The 26,954-nt window shown below is 41.7% G+C and overlaps 1 long non-coding RNA gene across 1 annotated transcript in view; it reads right to left on the reverse strand.

Annotated features, from left to right (window-relative positions):
- Nucleotides 1-26,171, reverse strand: part of LOC136793883 (uncharacterized) — a 38,505-nt gene extending 12,334 nt beyond the window's left edge. Inside the window, exon 1 of the long non-coding RNA XR_010839971.1 lies at nt 26,123-26,171. This is a non-coding gene — a long non-coding RNA (uncharacterized lncRNA). The remainder of the gene's footprint in view (nt 1-26,122) is intronic.
- Between the last annotated feature and the right edge of the window lie 783 nt (nt 26,172-26,954).

Genomic DNA, 26,954 nt, shown 5'->3' on the forward strand with positions numbered 1-26,954 from the left:
GCTTCCATGTCTTGGCTGTTGTGAAGAGTGCTGCTGTGAACATAGGGGTGTGTGCATCTTTTTGAATTACAGTTTTCTCCAGATACATGCCCAGGAGTGGGATTGCTGGATCATATGGCAGCTCTATTTTTAGTTTTTTAAGGAACCCCATACTGTTCTCCATAGTGGCTGCACCAATTTATATTCCCACTGACATTGGAAAAGTTTTTATTAACGAAGGTTAGAGTGGTCCAGAAAAATATTTTAGAAAATTTTGTCAATTTTCTTTTTAATTAACTTGCCCAGTGAAAAATTATAAGAATGTTTTTGGCAAATCGACTTTACTACAGATGACAGATTAAAACTTTTTTTTGTTTAACAGCCTTTAAGCTAATTTCATGTAATAAAGTCCCTAGCCCTAAATGGACTTTCAAGAGAGGTTTTTTAATAGTACTATTTTGTAAATTAAGGTAATACTTGTATGTGATAGAAAATTCAAACTATACAGATGACAGATTAAAACTTTTTTTTGTTTAACAGCCTTTAAGCTAATTTCATGTAATAAAGTCCCTAGCCCTAAATGGACTTTCAAGAGAGGTTTTTTAATAGTACTATTTTGTAAATTAAGGTAATACTTGTATGTGATAGAAAATTCAAACTATAAAGAAAGAAGTAAAAGTTCAATTAACCCACCTTCCCTATATGCCCACCCTCACATTCATTCACCAGAGGTTAACAGTTGACTTTTAGCTCTTCTGCTGATGGCCATGGTAACTCTAAACAGTACATGTCTACTTGTATTTCCTGAGTCCACTCTTTTTTCACCAAAGGTAAGAAATTTTGTGCACCTGTACTACTTCCCACCTCACCTCCTGCTTCAATCATCCAATTTTGTTAGTTACATTATTTTTCTGTCAAAGTTTATGTATTTACATCAGTTAGTGATTACGACAATATCATCAGTACTTTGTCCACTTATTAATTCTAAAATTTTAATCTCATAATACAGTACTTATGTCATTATGACTACAGGCAGACCTCAGAGATACTGCAGGTTCAGTTCCAGGCCATTGCAATAAGGCAAATATCACAATAAAGTGAGTTACACAAACTTCCTGGTTTCCCAGTGCATATAAAAGTTATATTCACACTATACTGTAGTTTATTAAGTGTGCAATAGCATTATGTCTAAAAAAATAATGTAGATGCCTTAATTAAAAAATACTTTATTGGGGGCTTCCCTGGTGGCGCAGTGGTTGAGAGTTCACCTGCCAATGCAGGGGACACGGGTTCGTGCCCCAGTCTGGGAAGATCCCACATGCCGTGGAGCGGCTGGGCCCGTGAGCCATGGCTGCTGAGCCTGCGCGACCGGAGCCTGTGCTCCACAACAAGAGGGGCCACAATAGTGAGAGGCCCGCGTACCACAAAAAAGAAACCAAAACAACCCCACAACTTTATTGGTGAATAATGCAAACCTTCACCGAGTCATAGTAGTAACATCAAAGATCACTGATCACAGATCGTCATAACAAATATAACCATGAAAACATTTAAAATATTGCAAGAATTACCAAAATGTGATACAGAGACAGCAAGTGAGCAAGCACTGTTGAGAAAATGGCACCATTCACTTGCCTGAGGCAGAGTTTCCACCAACCTTCAGTCTGTAACAAAAATCGTGATAACTATGGAGCATAATAAAGCAAAGAACAAGAAAAGGAGGTCTGCCTGTATTTACATATTATTCCAAGAAGAATTAAGTAATATGACTAAGCCCATAGAGAAGGGAAAGTAACCAATCCTAGGTCATAAACCATGGCCACTTTAAGGAGAATGTTCCAGACTCCCAGGTCATGCTCAGCTGCCGCTGTTTCTTCTACCTCATCTCACCCTCACTTAGCCTTTTTTTGTTTTGCTCAAACAAAACTTCTTGAGTATTTTTTTTCATATAAGGTGCCTGGTTATGAAACTTTCTTCTGAGTTTTTGCTCTCCTGAGAATGTCCTTATATTGCCCTCATCTCTGGTTGACAGTTTAGCTAGGTACAGAATTCTACATTCAAAATCAGGGGTTGGCAAACTATGGCCCGTGGGTCAAATCCAACACAGCCATGCTCGTTCATCTACATACTGTGAGGGCTGCTTTCGTGCTACACTGGCAGAGTTGAATCGTTGCAAAAGAGACCACCTGACGCACAAGACCACCTTACTATCTTGCCCCTTAGAGAAAAAGTGTGTCTACCTTTATTTAAAATCGTTTTTATCTCAGAACGTTGAGGTGCTGCTTCATTGTTTCTTGCCGATGAGAACTCTGTGGGCTCCGCATTATTGTCCTTTGCTGATGTCAGGCTGATTATTAGGCATCCAGAATAATCTTGCTTTTTTCTCTCTGGAAACTCTTGGATTTTTTCTTTAACTTTGTATATACCTCAAGAATCACCAGGTTTTGTCTTATTTTTATTGTAATTTACCTTTTTTAGTATTTAGTGGGACTTTTCCAATTAAAGAGTCATGTCTTCCTTTACATAAGGCAATTTTCCTCTACTATTTTTTTTTCTTTATTTATCCCCTTCATTTTCTCTGTTAGCTATGTCTTTCCTATGAGCTGGATGTGAAACCTCTGGTCCTATCCTCATACTTGATAACTTTTCTCTCATTTGTCTTTTTTTGTCTTTTTGCTCTACATACTAGAAGCTTTCCTTTATTTTCTTCCAAGTTATTTCTTTAGTCACGTCCAACATACTTTTCAGTCAGTTGTTGATTTCTTATTTTAACAACCTTATTTTAACTATCAGAAGCTCTTCTTATTTTCTGATCTCTCTTGTGTCATATCAAGTTATTCTTATTTTAAGGATATAGTATCATCCTGAATTGCTCTGAGAATGCTGAAGAGAATTTTTAAAGGTCTTTTTAGCTCTCTGACTTTTATCTGTTTTCGTCAGGATTGGTTGGTTATTCTATGCGTTCATATTAATCCTTCTCTTTCAAGACCTTAGTATTGTCAAACATCTAGTGCTACAGCTATGGCTGAAGGACGAAACGGGCCAGCACAAAGACATCGTTTCTCAGCGCTCTGTTAAATGATGGAGCTCCATGCAGACGCTGGGTGAATGGCAGTGCTGACCAGCGAGATTCCCGGTTGTACAGACCAGGCAACCGGGGAGCCCCCAGGCTCGCTCAGGGCATGAAGAACTCAGGCAGATGTGTCTCTGGGCAAAGCGTCCGTGTCCCAGCATTTGCTACAGAAGCCCAGAGTTACCTCCAGCTGTTTTGTTTCCGGCCAGCACCCACGCTGCCCTCCTCTTCAGCCTTTAGAAGTTATTTGGTTTTATCCAAGTGACACAATTTGTCCATGTTTGTTGTGAAACTGAGGAGCGGAGCAGAGAAGGAAGAGTGGGGAAAGGGAGTTCTAGTTGAAGAAAGGTGCCCCAAAGATCTGAATTCCGAACGTTAAGTAAACGCTCTAATGACCATCCTCCCCTGTCCCCCACCCACTCTGGTCCTTTGTGTCTGATAACTCCAAGCCTGGAGCTTCTTCAGCGGCCCTTATCTCTGGAACCCCCCTCTCTGTTTTTTTCTTTTGTTTGCTTTTCATGTAAGTCCATCTGCTTTCTATTTACTAGCATTTATTCACACTCTGTGGTTCCTTTATTGATGTCCAGACTGTTGTGGCTTCATTCGATAGATTTATGGATGGACAAACAGACAATGCACAATTAATCATGTCAGTCTTTCAATGGGACCTTGAGGAAGGGTGAGGTTTGAGGCACATGGTCTTGAACCAGACACTCAGCAAAGTTTAAAGCGTACAGAGTTGGTTTTGGGGGGCCATCTTTACCTTTCCTTCCTTCCACCCTGTCCAATTATATTTTCAGGAAATTATATGATAGATACACATACAATAAATATATTATCTGAGAAATACTTCTTTCAAATACATACACACACAAAGATAATGGGAAATTTTAGAAACTAAAATTTAGTAGAAACAAAAGTCTTGGGCTTTAAAAAAATGAGTTCTCATTTGAGAATTTTAGGTGCCCTGGAAGTGCAAATATTCAAACATTTTATGGAAATTTACCTTTTATTGTGACTTTAATTGACTTAGATCAATGAAGTTTCACTCTGAACATCTATCAATCAGATGAACTAATGACTTTTTGGTGGTATTTATGATCAACTAAAGAAGCAAGGTATATTTTAAGAAAAGCCATAGAACAGACCAAACCACATCAAGGTAATTCTAGACATCTCATTTTTCAAAATGTCTAATACTGCAGGAATCTTTAGAAGTCCATAGAAAAGAAACAGTGATAAATCTACATATATTTCAAACTTCTAAACCAAATAGTTTGCATCATGATAAATAATACCTTATCCAGATGTGAAAAAACCAGAACCAGGATACAGAGTTAGAATTGAAAAAGATAAAGGTGGCAAACAGATATAAACAAACAATTCTAGGGTAACAACTAAAAGAAAAATCACCTCTGGATTTTGAACTCTCACTTTTGTTCTGAATAGAAAAGAAAACACATAAGCTAACAGTAACGGTTGAATCTTGGTAATTTCACCCATTATTCAAAAGATCCTTGATTCTACTGTAACAGATGTATATTCTAATGCACTCATGTACGTTACTGTAAATGGCAGCTGTAGGACGATTAAGGTATAGGAACCTTTTTTAAAAGTTGGCGGTTGCCAACATTCTTTGGTCCCCTTCGCTCGGCAAAGAGACAAAAGTAATTTCTTAGCTCTCAAACCCATCTTAAATTCCGAACCTTTTTGACGCTGAAGCTGGTCTTGTCTCTCTTTTAAGCATGTGCGGGCACACACATACCCCTTGCTTTTCATATCGATGGTTGGGTGGACAAAGCCTATGGCCGGCTTCAGCTACACTCCACAGTTATCAAGCATGACAGAGCTGGAAGGGAAACATCTGCTCCAAGGCTGCTGCCTGCCTCTGTGGCAGAGAATCTCCTTTGATCTCCATCTAGAGTTCTCTATGGAGTCTAGCAGATCAATTAGTTAATAGCTCTTTCCCACTAGTAGTCCCACTAGCTGACTACCTAGGATAGAAAGAAGTTCTATTCACCAGTCCTTCGTTTCCCCTTTTACTTTAGGCGGATCCCCTTTTCCCTTGAAATGACATAATTATTAAACCACTTCAGTCACTGCTGTGATTAATGATTCCCCTCTTTCATGCTGAACCCCGCAGTGGGTTTTAAGTGCACCGCTCGATGGCTACAGTTTCATTCTGCGCTACAATTAAGGGTAGGAACAGCTTGAAATACCATTATTAAAACCAACATCTTGCCCAGGTTTTCCTAGTTCCCTTGGGGAATTGGAATTATCATCTTAGTATCTATTTCTCCAAAAATTCAGGGAAGCAGTATTACGTTTTCACCTGGATTTCATTCTAACAAGCTTGGTTAATTTTCCTTATATTACAAAGATCGGTTCTAAGAATTTAAGCAAACACATATTACCTTTCCCTAAGAATTTTTTTTACCCCGTTTACAATAACATTACTATCAGTGCTATTTAGGAAAGAATAATTACCTTCAGGAAACCAAACTGAATTATTTGGGGTCTTACACATAGAATTTCAATTAGCTTTAATGACTTTACTGGGGTCAAAACATTATACCTGAACTACGTTTTTTCACCTGAACACAAAATCATTACCTTGTACCATTTTAAGCGGTCCAAAAACTGCTCTAAAAGAGTTCCCTTTCTTAAAAACAAGATCAGGCAACTGACTGTACTTTTCAGGCACAATTATGCCAGCTGTGCCCGGAAGACACTCGGACACACGATGCTCCAGTGAGCTAGTGTCTGCTGCTCAATGTCTTTTACTGTAAGAAACCCCAGCCTGAGACCCCAGTCTGATCCAAACGCTGCGACCGAAGTCAAACTGCGCAGCGCTAACGCTGGCCATGATGATACCAACCCGGGGAAGAAACACGGCTCCCGAGGGCACGCAACACACAGGCGGTGCGGAGCGGTGCCCCGGATGCAACTGCAAAGGGAGTTTCCGGAGGCAGAACGTGATTACGTCCCCTTTGGAGTCTGGCGCGTGGACAGCAGGGCTGAACACTGCTGTCCTTTGTCCCCCAAAGAAAGCGTGCCGGCAGAGCTACGACAGACACGGGCAGAAACGTGAGGAAGGAGCTTGGAGTCTTGTTTGCTTTCGGTGCCCCATTTTTCACCTCCTTAGATAGATGCCTATGTCCTCGGACCACTGGAACAGTCCTCAGTGTGGCCCCTTGTATGCCACGTTACCACCACTTCGAGTGCTCTTGAGAAGAGGCTAACATAAATGCCCAACAAAGTCCTGTGAGCCACGCTCTCTGAGCCCAGTTAAAAGGAAGAAAAACTCAGAGCACCGGCCTCCCAGCTCTGCCTTGCAGAAATCTCTACACCAGGCGCTAATATGAACCTTCCGCAGAGGCCGTCTGAGGCAGGAACTACCCACGTCACTATTCTCAAAAATAGACATAAGGCGGCTGCAGACTCCAAAGGCCGTCCGGTAGCTCATTTCCATAAACTCTGTAATAATTAACACTTGTGATTAAGGTTGTAGGGGATTAACTGCTGAGGGTGGGTCTCGACAGGGCCACCATTGGGTAGCTTCAGAGAATTACTGAATGTCACTTAGCTGCTGGATTTACGGCAAAGTACACCCTCAAGGGCAGCAAGGCCAGGACACAGCAGAAGCCACCTTGGGCCGCCCCCGTGTTTCCTGAACACTGATCTGACTCCCTTTGCTGAAGGTAGCCCTGCCGTGACTCCCCTTCCCACCCTCTACTTCCTGTTTGGCTCTTCTGAGAAGGTCATCGACCTAAATGACTTCGTGCCGGGGTCGGACAAATGACTGCTTCTGCCGTCGTCTGACCCTGGTCCAACCGGCACCGCGGTGACAGCATAGCCCGGGTCCACGGGCCTGCCTCCAAGGCACAGCTTGCTGATGAAAGCTAGGAGACAGAATTCTAGGAACCCCGAGGTTAACTCCCACCAAGGCCTAAAACCTGACTTTCAAATTCGTCGTTCCCAAAAGGAAAAATCTCCCAAGCTTCTCAATCATAGCTAGTCCTGAACCACCTAATACCGATATGTTATAGCTGACTGGGTGAAACAGACATCAAACCTGGACTCGGGTCTCTACGGTGATACATTTTCCTTTAGACTTTGTTCTAGATAACAAATATCCTCCCGAGGATGGAACCAGTGAATTCCTCTTTCCCAAGAGCCATGCCTCATCAGGTGGCCCAGGTCGAATTTTATGACGTGCACACACAGGAGGGAGTAAACATCATGAGGGGCCAGCACATTTCTTACTGGTGCAATTTTGTCACCTCCAGTAAAAATGTTTTAGGTCACTTTCCCACAAGAAGAGTAGAATTGTGGTTCTAAGTTAGTCCTAAGTAAGTAAGTCTTTCAGGTCAACATTTTGCTGCCCCATTTTGATCTCTTTTTTTTTTTTTTTAGCAAAAATCTTGAGTTTTTTTAATCCAAAAACTGAAATGCTCAAAATAGGCAACAGATAGAATGTCTTCTACATGATGGTCCCAAAGGCATTGGTTGGTGTTAACCTCGGGGTTTCTAGAATTCTCCTTCTGTGAGGTCATCATCAGGTGGACTTCTTTGGGGAGGCTGAACTTTAGCCAGTCAGGGTGACCACAACATTCCACCCTGATGGAACTAAGGAAGCCCCCGCCCCAGTCCTGACACTATGCCCCTGAACTGTTCCCTCACGCCCCGTCTCCACACTCTACTTGCACTGTCTCTGGGAGTCTTTCTCTAGGCGGGTCTGCGTTTCCGAACCTTCTCATTTCTTGTGTCTTGGGAACGTTCTGTGTGATGCTCACTCCTCCCAGCTTCATGGGATACTCTCCAAGCGTTGGGTTTCATCACATATGTGCTAGCCGAGAGGCCTGCTTAGCAAACTCCTCTGGCTTACGGCCTCTGGAAAGCCCTCTGAGAAAGCAGCCAACCTTGAATGGGGCCCCTTCCTCCTGCTCTGGCCAAAGCCAGGTTCCCTGTTTTCTACCTGAAGTTCGTGGTGAGTTAAGTTTCTTTTTCGTACTTGCTCAAAATTCTTGTCTGATCTTTAAGGAGGACTTGTGAGTTAATGACATGTAGTCTAAGTAAGTACACTGAACGCTAATTAGGGGAGACTCCGAATTTAACACAAGCCTCCTAGGAAGACTAGAGGTTCCCTGACATCCCCAGGATTTGGCTCAGAGGCTCTGTGACCACAGTTCTAGAGTCCAGACTCTGTTTGGCCCCGGATGGACCGCCCATGGACCCGGGGTGTCAGGACATTACTTTAACCCAGGATGAACAGACACCTTCACTCTGGATGAACTGATGGGCTTCTTCCAGTAGTGTTTTTTGAAAGTGGATGCGTGTCACCTGGAAAAAGGACCCAAAAAGGTTCAAAGGTCAAATAGCTTTCCTTTGAGGCCTGTGTCCCAATGTTCTCATTTTTAATGGAAATGTGCAAGCTCATTTCTGTCTGAACTTTATTTTATACACATCAACCATTAACAACTTTTCAGTCCGGGGCCATAAACGATGAGAAAGCACGGGGTACTCAGGAAACCCTAACTTCTGCACTCAACCTTGATGCTAACTGTACAAGTGTCCCTGGGGAAGTGACATAGCAAGTTGACTTCTCTGCAAAAGAAGCCCTTCATCGGGCTGATCGCCTAGGTCCCTGTACCCTTAGGGAAATCAGACGGCTCTGTGCCAGCCCTGACGTCTGCCACCTCACACCCGATGCGAAGTTTTGTGGCAGGCGCCCCCGAAAAGGCACGGGCACCGCCTGGGAGCGAGTCTTCACGTGACCACTTCACTTTTCTCTCCGTCAAGAGACCATGACAGTCCCTTTGTAACAACACTACCAAAACCCCAGAAACAGGAGGGAATCTGGAAAGCTGCTCTGTAAACAGAAAACATCCCCATTGTAAAAAGCCTGCCTTGGAACAATTAAGGTAAACATCTTTGGGACTTGCTGCTGTTGACAAGATGTTTTCAATTTGCAACGCAAATTCATCGGAAGCCTTTCTGCCAGGGAACCGGATGGCCCAGGGAATTGGTAATTGCTAATGAGTCGTGCAGACTTTCAGGTCTCTGATACCATTCTGAACGGAGCCCAGAATTACCTGATGCTGCTGGAAACCCTTGCAACATGAGCCAAACCCCTAGATTCAATCCTCAGCGTAAAACATGAGCTAAGACAGTGTCTGACGGGCCTGTTTTTAAATATTTATTTTTGTCTTGGAGTCTAGTTGCTTTACAATGCTGTGCTAGCCCCTGCTGCCCAGTGACGTGAACTGGCCGTACGCATACACGTATCCCCCCTCCCTTTTGGATTAACCTCCCTCTGATGAGCGTTCGTATGAGGAGGGTTAGGAGAGAACCATGCACAGGGACAAAAGCGGACAATGAGAGAATAAACTCGGTGTTTCTGCCTTAAAGTCTGATGTTTTCCCCCCCAAGACATTCCAAGGGAAATTTCCAAGGAATGTCAGACCTAGAGAAATGCAATGAACACCCACCTCGCATTCTTAAATGGTCAAAATTCCAGTCTTGCAGTTTTCATTTCTTCCTAATCACTCTCCCAGTCCAGAGGGTCAATCTATTTATGCAGCAATTTTCAAGGTGAAATAGATTTTACTCTTTCTTATTTGTTCTATGAGCCCAACTTTCCCTTAAAAAACTAAAGAAATGCATCACTAGAGCTTTACAAACTAGTCAAAATCACGAATCTTCTTTTCCAAGAGTAACCAAAACGAATTTCCTCCTTAGGATCTGGGCTACAGCATTTTATTTTCAGTATTTGGTAGTTATCCTAGGGGAACCATCCAGCAGAACAAGAGAACTTTTGCGTCGCTAGCTTTCCCCGGCTATCCCAGTTCCATATTTATATCACTATTTTCCTTTACACTCTTTGGTTTATAGTAGCAGTAATTTCCCCTCCTATATGGCCCAACGAAGAACCAATTAACAAATGCCCAGAGCAGCAAGCGTTCTTGGCTGTCCTGCCTGGTCAGTCATTAATTTGGCGAAGGAAAGAGTAACAAACTCATAAAGAGGAACTTGAATTTTAGAAGTTAGTTCAATTTTACATTATTAAAAAGGAAAATGTAGTAAAAATAATAAGAGCTTTGCCAAAACTCCACAGCAAAGTCAATTAGTCTCACAAAGGGCCTGGGAGTCTGCAATCTGAAGTTGCATTTGGAACCACTTAGCCTATTAAAACAACTCCAAGCTTCATCTCTCACAAATCATATTTCAGTGCTCGTGGCTGGATCCTAATGAGTAAAATTCTTTCACCATTCTTGGTGCAACACAATTTAAAGTATTCCTTGTGTGTCTGCCTATTTCAAGTATACACGTGTGACTTCATATGTGCATACTTTCATACCCATATATGTACACACCTACAATAAAAGTATATTCCTACGCTAAGTATAGCCTTATACAACATATAGTAAAATACACGCTGCATTATATATTACCATATACCTTTAAGAGGCCTTTAGAAGCAAATTAACTTCAAACAGAAAAATAGTAACACTGACATTACAAGTCCACAGCAAAAATAAAATGGGTTGTATTCAGAAGACTTTTACAATTTTACCATATTTCAAACATGAGGGGATGCTGTTTCTTTAATTAAGACAATTTGGTAATCAACTAAAGACGCGTCATTTCTTTCTCAGTATACTGCTATGGGCAATAAATATTTTATTTTGCTCTGACTGATCAATGGGGAAAAGTTAAAACACTAAGTGAGATTATTTTCATAGATAATTCTTGTAAAATAGTGTTTTCCAATCAATTATATTCACTAACTGATAACGATTTTTAAATATTCTATTTCATTGAAACCTAACAAAAATCCTCCACATTCCTTAAATGAAAATGAAGTTGCATCATTTCAAACCCATGCTTCCCAACTCTTAGCCTCTATAAAAATTCCAAGCAATTTCTATAGGTTTTCCAAGGAAGCCTCAGCTCTAATTAACTACAATTTTGTCCCTATTTTGTTTTTCTCCTACACTGAAAGAAGAGCAGGGGGTTAGCCCTGCAGAAAAGAAGATTATTAAAACTTTAATAACACCAGCCTTTGAACCTTTCCAAATTCTTTACAATTTTCTCGCACTTCCAGCCCAGATGTCTACGTGGAGGTATAGTGAGTGCCAACATGAACTTTGTGTTTACAATTGTATTCACCTTGATTATTACCGCCTTAAAAAAAACCCCAAAACAGAAGAACACACAGTAATTTTACAGCTCTTCCAAACAAAGGAATTAAGTTATTCTTAAAAATAAATTTGCAAGAATGATTTTTTAATCCGTTTTTAAGTTGGATATTTCCAACAACACAACTCTTTCTTCCCTGCCGCTAGAGGTAAGTTGTTAGGCAGCCTAGCAACGGTGGCCAGCTGGATCACAACATTTTTTCCAATCAAGCTACAAAGCTTCGAACTACTGAAAAGATAGTTCACTTTGGAAATTTGAACTCTTGATATTGTTACAAAAGAAAGACAAAAAAGGAGGCATCCTTTAAGATAATTAACTGCTTGCTGTTTCCCCAAAGATGGGGATATTTGCATACCACAAAAGCCCTCACAGAATTGCCTTTCATAGACCTCAATATGGCAGCTGTGTTATCCCAACTCCAGATACTTGTAGCCCCCCAAGAGCCAATTATGACTTTTCTTTTAATGAAAGAACCCCAATTATTCTAATGAATTCACTGCCACCTAACTAAATGATTGCATTTCACAAGCATCTTTGCTTTGTAACCAAATGCTAGCATGTAAAATGTGAAATAGGTGTGTTGAAGGGTACTTCCAGGAAGTTTCCTAAAAGGGAGCCAGTGGACCTGCTTCTTCCCTTCCTCTTTCTGCTGAATGGAATGTTAATGTGATGGCTGGAACTTGAGCAGCCATCTTGGACCATAAGTCCAAGGGAAAAAACTACGAAAGACAGAACACCGAGATAGCCAAAGCTCGGGTCCCTGGTAGTCATGGAGCTACATTTCCAGCTATGCAAGACCTACTTCCAGAGCTATTTTATATATGAAAGAGAGCTAAACATCTTTATTGTTTAAGCGTTATTTGGGGATGTTGGTTTGTTTCATGTGACAAAACATAGTCCTAACTCACATATCACCTGATTGAAAGTTAGGCTGTATGTAGAGCTATATTCTGCTAGTTGAGGGAGAGAAAAGCAGTCCGTGACATCTAGGAGCTGGCCTGGTACTGTCAGCCAGGACTTGGTGTTGCTAGAAGCTGCCCCAGAATTCACAATTAAATCTTGGTGTTGAAATTAACATAAGCAATTTCACAAAACTTCAACCTCAGACAAGGCTACCTGTGACCATGAAGCATGAAGACAGAGTAAGACCACTCCATATCGTGTCTGAGCACAGACAAAGCATGAACATCATCGAAGCTTCAAAGTTTCACATCTCCCCCCCTATCCTGGCTAATGGGACGCTATTCTTTACCAGTCACAGCTCTAGCATGGCTTCGTTTCTCCTGCCTTCTAGATAACATTAAGATGCCCAATTATAGAATTAATTCCACTTCCTGACAGCATCCAGTTCAGACCAAAACATCACCTCCTTGAACCCATTCCCAAATCACCTAACACAGTCTAAATCCTACAATGTCTTTGCTAACATTCTCCTACCAATACTCCATGGTTTCCCACTGTGTGAGTTCTCCCCCGTTACTAGAAGTCAGCAAACCCAATTTGTTCAACTACAGGTGTGCTCCCGGAGGGCGGACGTTGACTAGCTATGCTTGTGTCTCCCTACGGCAGAAAACGCAAAATAAATCTACCATTGTATCCATCCATAATTCAAATGATCCCACCCGAATGGAAAGCCCCAATTCTTCAACCAACTCCAATCATTAAAAAACCAAAACATCAATTTGTAATCATCAGATTCATTGAAATGATCCCCTTGTGGTATTGCCATAGCTTGAACCACAACACCCAGGCTGAACCCTCACCGTGTACCAAGTTTTCAGGAACTACAGCCAGTTCAAAGCTCCTTCAAGTAAGGAAAGTCTGCAGTATGAGAGGTAAATGCTGCGCTCCATCTGCTTTTTCTCCCTTTCTTCCTTTCCTGCTTTTCTTCTCCCAGCTCCTTCTCTCTCTCTTTTTTGATTTCTCCCTTGCTACTCTTCAAACTTTTCAGTGGTTCCTGAGCCGAGTTCACTGAGAGTTCTAAGTGGCTCAGTCCTGGACTAAGTTCTGAAATCACAGTTATCACGTCCATCACTCCACGGCAGCTCTTGCTGTCCTGCCACACTTCTGTTTGCTCTTCACCTCCTGAAAAATGACAATCGCTTATCTTATCTTCTCAAGCAAAGTCACAATCCCCGGCAACTGTTTCAGAGAGGAAAGCTAGAGGTAACTCAATTTCTCTTCTAATGAAAGCCGGATCCACAGGCTACGTTCAAAACTTCTAGAGACGATGCCCTTGCTCTTCTTGTGCACATCAAAGTTACAACTCTCGAGACTGACGAGCAGGAGGGTAATACAACTTGCCCGTCTGAGGCAAAGAGTTTACAGCAAGTAGTGTCTTCATTTGCCTCTTCCCCTTTTGCTCCAAATAAGCATCAGTGCTAAATTATCACAATATTAAATGATGCTTAAAGTTCTTTGAGTCCCTGGTCCCACGTAAGACCTGGACAAAAGTAGGTAGTAAATAAAATTGGTTGAATGACTTAATTTATTAGTCATCAGTGCTAACAACCAGCACAGCCCACGTTAACCCAGTAGAAGAAAAATCAGTAGGGTGGGCAAGGAAGAAAGTGCCATGAACCAAAGACAAAGGGTCATTGTGCTATATTTTCTCAAGAAACAAACAACAGATTGGGAGTCTGGTTGTCCCGGCTTGCGGATCTTCCGAAGTTTGTTTGTGTTTTACTGTTCCTGCTTTGTATCTATATTGAAGGCTAACGTATGCAAAAAAGGAAACAAACCCTAAGTTCATACAGCTCAAAGAAGTAGCGCACAGTGAAATACACCTGTGTTGAGTACCATCCAGGTCAAGAAATAGAACATTACCAGTTTCAAAGGCTAACCAAAGACCATCATAGGTTCTATATTGAGGCTGAAAGGGCAAGGAAGAACCACGTCACTCTGGACGGAGATCAGAGAGCTGAGTGTGTGAGGAGAAGACACAAAGCGAAAAGAAAGGAGTTCCTTCCAAAGGACATCGGCTCCTCTAAGATCGTTTTGAATTGATTACAGAATGTGATTGGTCAGACATGTGGGCAGGCATTACACCCCACCCAGCTCTCGACAGGTTCAAGGGTCCTCCAACAGCCAAGCCCCAATGGACAAGTTCAAGGTTCCAGCAGGAGCTGACCTTGATCTGACACACCTGAACCTCTCTTCACTCCTCTTCCGACCACTGCCCTCTCCCTTCTCTCCAAATGAAACCACTACCCTAACTTCTGACTCCAAAAACTATTTGGACCCGTTTTTCAACTTTAGATAAATATACTAATATACTATATGTTCTTTTTCACTTTTTTTGAGGTAAAATTCAAAGGGCATAAAATTAACTATTTTTAAATGAACAGTTCAGTGGCATTAAGTACATTCACAATATTGTGCAAACACCACTTCTATGGGTTCCAGAACTTTTTCGTCATCCCAGAACCCATACCCATTCAGCCCTTGCTCTGCATTGGTCTCTCCCTCTGCTTCCTGACTACCACCATCTGCTTTCTGTTTCTATGAATTTATCTATTCTAGATTTTTCATATCAGTGGAAACATAAAGTATGTAACCTTTTATGTCTGGCTTCTTTCACTTAGGGTAATGATTTTGAGGGTCATCCACATTGTAGCAAGTATTAGTACTTCATTCCTTTTTATGGCTAATTATATTCCCCTGTATGTATGTATATACCACAATTTATTCATTCATTGATGGACATTTGGGTTTTTCCACCTTTGGTTATTATGAATAATGCTGCAATGAACATGTGTGTACTTGTTTGAGCCCCTGTTTTAACTACTTTGGGTACATACCTAGGAATTAAATTACTATGATAATTACCTATGATAGTTACCTATGATAATTCTGTTTAGATTTTTGAGGAATCACCAAATTATTTTCCATAGCAGCTGGACCATTTTACACTCCCACCAGAAATGTATGAGGATTCCAATTTTGTTATATCCTCACAAATCCTTGTTATTTTTCATTGTTAAAGTTATGGACATCCAAGTGAATAAGAGGTGGTATCTCATTGTGGGTTTGATTTGCATTTGAATAACTAATAATTTTGAACATCTTCACATGCTTGTTGGCCATCTGTATATCTTCATTGGAACAATGTCTATTCAGGTACTGTGCCCATTTTTTAAGTGGCTCGTTTGTCTTTACTGCCGTTGAGTTGTAAGAGTTTTTTATATATTTTGATACATGTCCCTTACCTGGCATATGATTTGCAAATATTTTCTCCCATTCTGTGAGTTGTCACTTTTCACTTTCTTGATCATATCCTTTGATGCATAAAAGTTTTCAATTCTGATTACATCCAAGTTTATCTATTTTTTTATTTTGTTGCTTGTGCTTTTGGTGTCGTATCTAAGAATCCATTACCAAATTAAAATCAGGAAGATTTACCTCTATGTTTTCTTCTACTCGTTTTATAGTTTTGACTCTTATATTTAGGTCATTAATCCATTTTGAGTTAATTTTTATCTATGGTGTGAGTTAGGGTTCCAAATGGATTGTTTTCTATGTGGATATCCACTTGTACCAGCACCACTTACAGGAGAGAGAATTCTTTCCCCATTGGATGGCCTTGGCACCCTTGTTGGAAATCAATGAGCCATATATGTATGGTTTATTTCTGGACTCTTAATTCTGTTCTATTGGTCTCTATGTCTATATTTATATCAGAACCACACTATTTTGATTACGGTAGTCCCTTCCTCTCTTTGGGAGATATATTCCAAGACCCCCTGTGGATTCCTGAAACTGTGGATACTACCAAACCCTATATATGCTATGTTTTTTCTTATACATACATACCCATGATAAAGTTTAATTTATAAATTAGGCACAGTAAGAGATTAACAAAAATAACTAATAATAGGGCTTCCCTGGTGGCGCAGTGGTTGAGAGTCCACCTGCCGATGCAGGGGACGCGGGTTCGTGCCCCGGTCCGGGAAGATCCCACGTGCCGCGGAGTGGCTGGGCCCATGAGCCATGGCCGCTGAGCCTGCGCGTCCGGAGCCTGTGCTCCGCAGCGGGAGAAGCCACAACAGTGAGAGGCCCGCGTACCGCAAAAAAAAAAAAAAAAAAAAAAAAAAAAAAAAAAAAACTAATAATAAAACAGAACAATTAAACAATACACTATAATGAAAATTATGTGAGTGTGGTCTCTCTCTTTCAATATCTTACTGTACATATTTAATGCTTTTCCATCTTAACTAAACATTTACCATACACTGAGGCTATAACATTTGCAGCTTGAGGTGTGACAGCAAAACTAGCACAAATTTCTTTTTCCCTCTTCACAATTTTACGGATAGGAGAATTGTTCTTACTGTAGATCTTAGCAAATTTAGCATATGATTTTTTTTTTCTTTTCTTGCTAAATTGAGAGTGTTCACCTTTTCACCTAAAGGAAGCACTTTATGGCTTCCCTTTGGCACATCCAAATTGCCAGCATCACTACTCTTGTGCTTTGGGTCATTATTAAGTAAAATAAGGTTACTTGAACCCAAGCACTGTGGCTGCAACAGTTGATCTGATAACCAAGATGGCTACTAACGGGCTGGACGTGCTGGACAAAGGGATGATTCATGTCCTAGGTGAGATGGAGCTGGACTGTGCAAGATCTCATCACACTACTCAGAACGGCATGCAATTTAAAACTTATGAATTGTTTATTTCTGGAATTTTCCATTTAATATTTTCGGACATCAGTTGACCACGGGTAACTGAAACCATGGAGAGCGAAACCATGGATAAGGGGGGACTACTGTACTATAACTTTGCAGCAAGATTTGAAATAGGGAAGTGTGAGTCCTCCAAATTTGTTCTTCTGTTTCACGATTGTCTGGGCTATTCAAGGCCTTTTACAATTCCATACGAATTTGAGAATTGGCTTTTCCATTTCCGAAAAAGAAAAAAAAGAGGCCATTAGAATTTTGGTAGGTATTGCATTAGATATCCAGATTGCTTTGGACAGTAATGCCACCTTAACAATATTAAGTCTTCCAACCCATGAATATAGGATGCCTTTTCATTTATTTAGGTCTTCTTTAATTTTTTTACGCAACATTTTATACTTTTCTAGTGTACAAGTCAGTCCCCTCCTTAGATTCCTCAGCATTTTATTCACGTGGATACTATTGTAATGAAATTATTTTTTTACTTTCCTTTTTGGACTGTTCATTGCTGATGTATAGAAACACAACTCATTTCTGTGTGTAGATCTTGGACTATGTGACTTTGCTGAATTTATTTATAAGCTCTAGTAGGTTTTTTGTTGTTGCATCTTTGGGATTTTCTATATATAAGATTTTTTACGTATTTGTCATCTGCAGATATATATAATTTTACTTCTTCAATTCTGATTTGGATGTCTTCCTTTTTCTTGCCTAATTCTCTGGCTGCACCTTGAGTGCAATGTTGAATTACAGAGGTGAAAGCTGGAAACTTTCTCTTGTTTCTGATTTTAGAGGTAAATCTTTCAGTCTTTCACCATGAGTATGATGTTAACTGTTGGTGTTTTATAAATGTTCTTTATCAAGTTGAGGAAGTTCCTTCTACAACTAGGTTTTTGACTGTTTCTGTCATGAAAACGTGTGGTATTTTGACAAATGCTATTTGCATCGATTGAGATGATCATGTGGGTTTTTTCCTTCAGTCTATTAATGTGGTATATTACACAGACTGATTTTCCTGTGTTGAACCAAACTTGCATTTCTAAGATAAATTCCATTTGGTCGTGGTAAATAATCTTTTTTAACATGCTGCTGAATTTGGTTTGCTAGTATTTTCTTGAGCATTTTAAAATCTATATTCAAAAGGGATGTTGGTCTGTAGTTTTCTTTTTTTGTGATGACTTTATTTGGATTTTGTATTAGTGTACTGTTGGCTATAGAGAATGAGCTAAGAAGTGTTTCCTCCTCTTCAATTTTTTTTGAAAGACCTTGAGAAGCATTGTTTTTAATTCTTCTTTAAATGTTTATTAGAATTCACCAGTGAAGCCATCTGGTCCTGGGCTTTTCTTTTGTCACGAGGTTTATGATTACTGAAGCTAATCAGTAATTAGCTTTTACTGATTAGCTAAAGGCTTGTCAATTTTATTGACCTTTTCAAAGAACCAAGTTTTGGATCCATTGATTCTATTGTTTTTCTATTCTCTATTTTGTTTATCTCTACTCTAATCTTTATTATTTCATTCCTTTAGCCAGATTTGGGTTTAGTTTCTTCTTTTTCTAGTTCTTTGAGGTTTAGTTAGGTTACTGGTTTGAGATCTTTCTTCTTTCTAATGTAGATGTTTACAGTTATAAATTTCCCTCTGTGCACTGATTTCATGGCATCTAATAAATTTTGGTATGATGTGCTTTCATATGTATTAATCTCAAAGTATTTTCTGATTTCCCTTGTGATTTCTTATCTGACTCATTGGTCCCTTAAGATTATATTGTTGAATTTTTACATATTTGTGAATTTTCTAATTTTCCTTCTGTTACTGATTTCTAGCTTCATTCCATTATAGTTAGAGATGATAATTCTATAAGATTTCAATCTTTTTAAATGTATGCAGACTCATTTGTGGCTTAATATATGGTCTCTCCTGGAGAATGTTTCACATGGACTTGAGAAGACTATGTGTTTTTCTGTTGTTGGGTACAGTGTTCTATATATTTTTTTTTAGGTCTAACTGATGTATAGTTTGTCAAATCTTCTATTCACTTATTGATTTTCTGCCTAGATATTCTATCCATTAATGAAAGTGAGCTACTGAAGTCTCCAACTATTACTGTAGAATGGTAGAATCTATTTCTCCCATCAGTTTTGTCAAGGTTTGCTTCATATACTGGGGGGCTCTGTTGTTTTGTACTTAAAACGTTTATAATTCCTGTATCTTCCTGATGAATTGAAACTTTTAGCAATATTTAATGGTCTTCTTGTCTCTTAAAACAGATTTTTACTTAAAGTCTATTTTGTTTGATATTAGGATAGCTACCCCTGCTCTCTTTGGTTACACTTTGCATGGAATCTTTTTCCATTCTTCCATTTTCAACCTATCTGTGATTTTGGATCTAAAGTTAATCTCTTGTAGACAGCATGTAGTTAGATCATGCTTTCTTATCCATTCTGCCAGTCTCTGCCTTTTACTTGGTGAGTTTAATCCATTTATACTCCAAGTGATTACTAAAAAGGAAGGACCTCTGCCATCTTTTGGTTTTCTATGTGCCATATATTTTTGTCCATCAGTTCCTCCAAAACTGGGTTCTTTTGTGTTTGGTTTATTTTTTCTAGTGCACCTTTTGGATTTCCACTTCATTTCCTTGTCTATATATTTTTTAGTTATTTTTTTTAGTTACTACTGTATTAGGCATTCTAAATTTGTAACAATCTAGTTTGCACTGATACCAATTTACCTTCAATAACATACAAACATTCTACTCCTATACAACTCTGCTCCTCTTGGGTTATTATTGTCACCAATTACATATTTATACATTGTGTGTCCATTAACCTCACTTTGTAAGTGTTATTCTATGCATTTCTCTTTTAAATAATATAGGAAATAAAAAGAGGAGTCATAGGGCTTCCCTGGTGGCTCAGTGGTTGAGAGTCCACCTACCAATGCAGGGGACACGGGTTCGTGCCCCGGTCCGGGAAGATCCCACATGCCTCAGAGCGGCTGGGCCCGTGAGCCATGGCCACTGAGCCTGCGCATCTGGAGCCTGTGGTCCGCAATGAGAGAGGCCACATCAGTGAGAGGCCCACATACCGCAAAAAAAAAAAAAAAAAAAAAAAAAGAGGAGTCATAGTCATAAGCCAAAACTTCAATAAAACTGTCCTTTTATTTACCTATACATTTACCTACCAGAGGTATTTTTTTATTTATATAGCTTCAAGTCTCTGTCCAGTGTCCTTTCATTTCAATCTGAAGGCATCCCTATAGCATTTCTGGTAAGACAGGGCTGGTAGCAATAAAATCTCTCAGCTTTCATCTGGGAATGTATTAATTTCTCTTTCATTCTTTAAGGATATTTTGGGGGTACAGAATTCTTTATTGACATTCATTTTCTTTCAACATTTTAAATATGTCATCTCACTGTCTTCTAGCCTGTGGCTTCTGATGAGAAATTGGGTGTTAATCTTATAGAGAATCCCCTGTATGTAATTAGTTGCTTCTCTCTTGCTGCTTTCAGGATTCTCTCTGCCCTTGGAATTGACAGTTTGATTATAATTATCTCGGTGTGGATCTCTTTGAGTTTATCTTAAGTGGAGTTCACTGAGCTTCTTGGATGTGTAGGTTCATTTCTTTCACCAAACATGTGAAGTTTTTGGCAATTATCACTTCAGATATTCATCTTGCCCCTTTCTCTCTCTTTTCTCCTTCTGGGAATACCATGTGTATGTTGGTACACTTGATGGTGTCCCAGAAGTTGTCTACCCTTTTCATTTTTCTTCATTCTTTTCCTTTCTCTTCTGATTATGTAATTTCAATTGTTTTATCTTCAAATTTTCTAATTATCTATTCTGCCAATTCAAATCCCCTGTTGAACACTTCTGAGTTTTCATTCCAGCTATTGTATTTTTCAGCTTCAGAATTTCTATTTGGTTCTGCTTTATAATTTTTGTTTCTTTATTGATAGTCTCTGTTTGTTCATACATTGTTCTCCTGGCTTCCTTTAGCTTTTTGGTCATTTTTAAGAGAGTTTAGTTAGAGTCTTTATCTAGTAAGTCCAATATCTGAGCCTCTTCATTGAAAGTTTCTGTCAATTTTATTTTTCCTATGAATGGGCCATACTTTCCGGTTTCTGTGTATGCTTTGTAATTTTTTTAAAAAATATGGACATTTTGAATAGTATAATGTGATAACTCTGGAAATCAGATTCTCTCTCTCCCCAAGATTTGCTGTCACTGATTGCTGATAGCTGCAATTATCCATTTGTTTAGAGACTTTTCCAAACTGTTATTGTAAAGATTGTGTTGTTTGTCATATGTTGTCACTAAAGTCTCTGTTTCATTACCTCAGAGGTCAACCAGTGACATGACAGAGATCCTTAAATACTTGGAGCCCAAAAGAAAAATCCTACTTCCCTGGTCTTTGCCACGTGGCTCTGAGCTAGGACATTCCTCCAACACTGTCAGGACATCTATAATTCTTCCTCAGCCTTCACCTCTTGATTTCATGGACCCCACTGATCCACCATAGGTGCAAGCATAGGGCCCTCTCAGATCTTTTCTGAGCACACACCCAGACCTATGCATATACGTTTCACTCCAGCTTCCCCACGTATATATGAGAATCCTTCCAAACCCTTATTCCCTCAAGAAATTTCCTCCTCAGTCTCTGCTCTTCTAGGCTTTTGTGTCCGTCTGGGGCTTGCTCCATCCACCATCCCTTACTCCAAGTGGCTATAGGTAGTATATGTCTTTTAAACTTATTTTTAACTAAACACTGTGAAATTCATTCATACTGTTGCATATAGCCCGAGTTCAATTTTTCAGCAAATTCTGCTGCTGTCCAGAAAACCACTGTAGCCCAAGGTGGACAAAACAAAGGCCAGCCTCTGTGCCAGTCCATCAGAGAACTCCCAGACAGGTCAAAACACACAACCACATTACTGTAAGAACAAGTCTGCATTAGGTTCCTGGCACCAGCAAGTCACACCAGGAAAAATAGCCACTGTCCCCATGGCTACCACCATTCTGGGAAACAGAGGATATTAGGCAGATGAGCAAAAACAGGACAGTGCTTTCTTCCTAAAATTCAGCTGCCTTTTTCTTCATTAAACACTCCTTTGGTTGTTATAAATTTTTATCAGATTCCACAGCTCTGAAAAAGTTTTTCATATGCATAAATATACTTTTTTAAAATAATAGCTTACTAAAGTAATAAACAAAACATTGACACCTCTCCTGGAGCCTTTTTATGCTAATGCAGAGCATTTGGCTTTCCTGAGCACATGTCTATAGAACTTTTTTTAAGTGTAATTAATTGAATCTTCACCACCCACATCATTTCATGTGATTATCCAAAACATGTGACTTTCTTTTGCAGGCAAAATAAGGATCTTCCAAAGATGTGGAGCATTCTGGGACATTCTAGGTTTTCCAGTCATAGAAAAACTGGGATATTGTTATCAGACTTGGGGGTAAACAATCATAATAAAAGATGACCCTTAATCACGTTGGAGCATATGAGCCGCTATGAACAAGTGGATTTACCTATATCTACCTACAGACATGGCTGATTTTGGAACCAAGCTGCAGGTTCTTATAGTACAAAATTCCAATCAACAAGCTTAACCTAAGTAAAGAGGACAGCTCAGACAGTGGTGTTAAATTTATCATTATACTTCTAGCCAAACATGCATCAACTGTGCATTCATTTGAACAAAAACCATACTGCACTCAGGAAGATGGCAGCCTCATGGGTGTAGGAATATGTAGCCTGAAAATCATCGTAAGAACAGCTCAGTAACTGTCCTGCTGCAAAGTGTGAGGACAGAGCCCTCTCAGAGGCACAGAAAGTGGTTTAAGAATAAGAGAGCTCTTCTGCCCATTGTCTCAAGAATGCTGAGCTCCTGAGGAAAGGGAGGAGGAAGCAGCAGGACCAGGTGGTTTTCAAACCTGAGCCACAAGGCATGAGCTCGTTCTGTCCTTGTCTGGCTCCTTTCTCTGCCCTCAGATGTTTGCTCTCGCCCAGCTGGAGCTGTGTATTCAGTTGCAGGAAGAATGAGTAGAGAACACTGAGGAGGGTTTGTTTAACTCTTGTTTCTCTAGGTTTCCATCTCTAAAGTGATTCAGCAGAGGGGTTTCTTACTTAGAGTCAGCTCTCCCCCACAAGAGTCTCAAAGAGACGTATAGAAATCTGCCATTCCCAAATCATGCCAGTTCAAGCTTCACTTAGGCTGCTGGCTCACAGTCATTCTCTGCCAGCTTTCAAGGTGACTGAACAATTGCTTTTCCTTAGCTAAAGCCAGACCTCAGCCACACTCTGACTCCCAGATAGAGGACAAACTGCAGAGACCCCCATCCTTTGGGGCAAAGTCCATCGCAGTGAATGGCCCATGACAGACAAAAACTACCTGTGTCTGTCACAGGTATTACTTTATAGTAGACCATAGGTATTACCAATAGACTTGGAAGGAACCCACAGACTGATTTCCATCGAAAACATAGTAGTGTTTCCCAGAAGCGAGGTTTCCTGAAGTTGTCACTTATACCCATGCCCTTTGCAGCCGTCAAGGTGCCTGCTGGCACCTTGGCAACTTCACATTCTCTCAGCCTCACCTGTTTCTTTTTGCCACCACTGCTACTGGGACCAGTTCTGTGTAGTATCTGACCAGCAGGTGCAACCAGACAGCAGCCAGGCTGAGGCACCCACAGCCAGCCCTGGCATGGTGGGTGACACGTGAGAACTAGCTTGGTGTTTGCACATATGCAAACTGGGAATTGGGGAGACGATGATTAACGTCCTATGGGCAAACATTTAGCTGGGAGGGGAACAGAACTGATGGATAAATGTGCCCCCCTTTCTTCCCCTGGGCTGATCGTCTCCAGACACACCTCAGGCAGCCCCACAGGGTCAGGCACAGAAGCTGTGCCCAGGTGGGCAACACGTCTTTCTTGCATCACATCTCTGACCTTCACTTCTGCTCCTGGATCATACGCCCCAGCAAAGCATGTGCACTTGAGCCTGACTACGTTGCCATATCTGCTTTCTGGAAAACCCAGGCTAAGACACTAGTCTATTAGCAATCTCCCGCATCTCTGACTGGGTTTTCATTTTGAGAGAGAGAGAGAGAGAGAGAGAGAGACCTGCTCCAAAATTATTCTATGCTCTCAAGATCCTGAAAAACAGTAGTCCTCATGTTTTAGATGGAAGGAAAGAAGGAAGAATGGAAAGAAACAAGGGAGTTAGAGAGGGAAGAGAAGGAAGAAGAAAAGAGAGGAAGAGAGGCCAGGGGACGGGAGGGCAAGGCTGAGGGAGGGAGGGAGGGGAGGGGAGGGGAGGAGAGAAGAACCTAGATCCCTCTTTATTCTTTACTCAGGAGAGAGCGGCCTGGCTCCCCTGCTGGGCTGCTTCTCCTGCACGTCCTGCCCCTGCTGTGTTGCTTCACCTCATCTACATCTTTATGCAGAATGTTTGCCCTGTTTTACCCTGTAAACTCACTCTCTTCACTTTAGGACCTTGCAGGGGGCACGATGCACTCAAGTTATTGCCATTAAGGAGCGAAGCCACGTACGTTTAATAAATTCCGGCTTATTCCTAATGAGCTGCTGTGCAAACACTACATTGATTTCTCAATCTTTACATACTTTGAATGATGGAAACAGAAACTTGACTAATCTTCTCAAATACCAACTTCATCACACCCCTCACCTGCACAACACGTGCACCTGTCCCGCCATGGCTTCGAATCCTCAGCCTCTCCATCTCTACACTTGTCACCTCTGAGAGTCCCCTGGGCGTTACACTCAGGCTTCCCGCTGGTCCTCCTTCCTGTCTTTCTCCAGCTGTGCCCCTCCCCCAGATCCAAGCTACGCTGTTGTCACAGCACAGGTAATGAGCCAGTTCTGCCGGCAGGCCTCCCCTGACCCGCTGTACCTTCTCTGGATGCATCTGATCCGCCACTGTTCTACCTCCTGACAACAGCCATACGCACAGTGGGTGTGCAGTAGAGACCCTCGTTACGGAGACAGGGAGAAGTCATCCCACGTCCTCCCACGCTCGTGTCACCCTACTGGACTTAGATGTTTTCATGCAATACGTATTTGGAATGATATTTATCTTCATAGTAGATTACCTATATATCATTTAGCAACTGGGAAAGTTGTTTTTATTTTCATTTTCTGTGTATCTTGCATCTCTATCCACAACCCAAATAGGACTTTATTTTTCCTACGCTTTCACACGCCATTCTCAGCTCATCCCCACACATCTGAGTCTCAGGCCACACCGAGGACATGTTCACTCAGTAGGTCGGAAGGTGTGCAGGGGTCCCACCCACATCCCAAGCCAGGCAGGCCCTGGGAAAGCTGACCCCTGGTCCCTCTCCTGACCATTTTTCTAGGAGTCAATGTTCATCTTTTGTCATCTGTGGAGACAAATACTCTGAGTTTTAAGCTAGAGAAAACATTTTCTAGATACACACACATATGTACATATGCATGGAGGCATGTGTGTATGTGTTTTTCCCCCACTTTGCTGATGGTAAAGTCAGTGCCTAGGATTTATATCATCTCTGCAGCCCTTGAACAACACCTAACTGATGTCATCGCATTTGTCCCGTTCCCTGACTGCCTTTCTGCTGCCATGAGGGCGTTGCCTGCTCTCCTCCAATTGCTGGGACCTAAACCTGGAGGCACCCTCAGCCGTTCTTTCTCTCACATGCCCATTCCTTCAGCAAGTCCTGTTAGCTCCGCCTTCCAAATACACCCAAACACAATGCGTCTCCCCACCCCGGTCCACACCTCCATTGTCATTCCCCTGAACTGTGTTTTCACAGCCTGCAAAACATTCTCACCACCTCTCCCGTCCCCTCCCCCTCAGCCTATCCTCCACAGAGCCCCTTGTGCGATTTCATTAAAACGTAGCTCAGATCGTGTCGCTCCTCCTCTCAAAAACCTTGCATGGACTCCAACTCACATGGAGCAAAAGCCAAAATCCACAAAAATGTCCTATAGGTCTGTCAAGTTAGGGGCACACCCAAGGTTCAGAGATTGGTTAGAAGGACTCAGAACCCAGCGATAGCTGTTATACTCACGGTTACGGTTTATCACAGCAATTCCATCAGCTGTAACACAGATTAAATCAGCCAAGAGAAGAAGGGTGGGGGGAAAGCCCAGGACAGTTACACACACGAAGCTTCCACTCACCCGCTTCCCGTGGAGTCCTGAAGAGCGTGACATCACACCTCGAGTACCGTCACCCAGGAATGCTCACTGAAGACTTGGGGTCCTGAGTTGTCATTGGGGCTCAGTCACAGTGACACGACTGACTGCCCACATGGCTGTGCTTCATCTCCAGCCCTTCCAGAGAGCAAGCTGATACCATGTGACCCAAAACTCCCACCCTAAATTACACTGCTGGACTATGGGTGTGACCCATGACCCGGGCCTAAAATGACATTCAACCCAAGGCCTTATAGATCACCTCCCAGGAGGCGGGGGCAAAGCCAGACCCCTCTCTGGGTCTTTCCTACGCAGGGTCTATGATGCGTCAGGTCCCGACCAGCGTTTACAGTCCAGGTTCAGGTTCACCAACTCTTCCTCTTGTTCATGGCCTCTCAGCCACCATCACTCTGCTGTCTCCCCACTCTCACTGGCCGGGCGGCCGCGGCCCCCAGGACACGGTGGCCGCGTCTGAGGGGCAGGAAGAAGGGAACGGCGCCCGACTCCTGCATCAAGTGTCAGCTTTCCCTCCCTGGGCCTGGGCACGTCTGAGGTGGGCGCGCAGCCTGAGAACGGCTACGCCCTGCGGAAGCCGCCTCTGCGGCTTTTTCAGTGGAGAAACTAACTTTTCCCGTGGAGAAACTTCCAAGGTCCCAGAGCTGCGCCCCTCCCAGACCCTCGGGCGGCCACCGACCCGCTCCTACAGCTGCCGTCCGCCTCCATTCCGCGGAGAAAGGCCCCTCAGCCCCTGTCTCCCTAAAGGCCACCTGTCAGAGCAGCTGATCCGGCCCGTCGTCAGGCCAGAGGAGCGAATTAA

The sequence above is a fragment of the Kogia breviceps genome, chromosome 3, assembly GCF_026419965.1.
Source record: "Kogia breviceps isolate mKogBre1 chromosome 3, mKogBre1 haplotype 1, whole genome shotgun sequence".
NCBI classification, from domain to species: Eukaryota; Metazoa; Chordata; class Mammalia; order Artiodactyla; family Physeteridae; genus Kogia; species Kogia breviceps.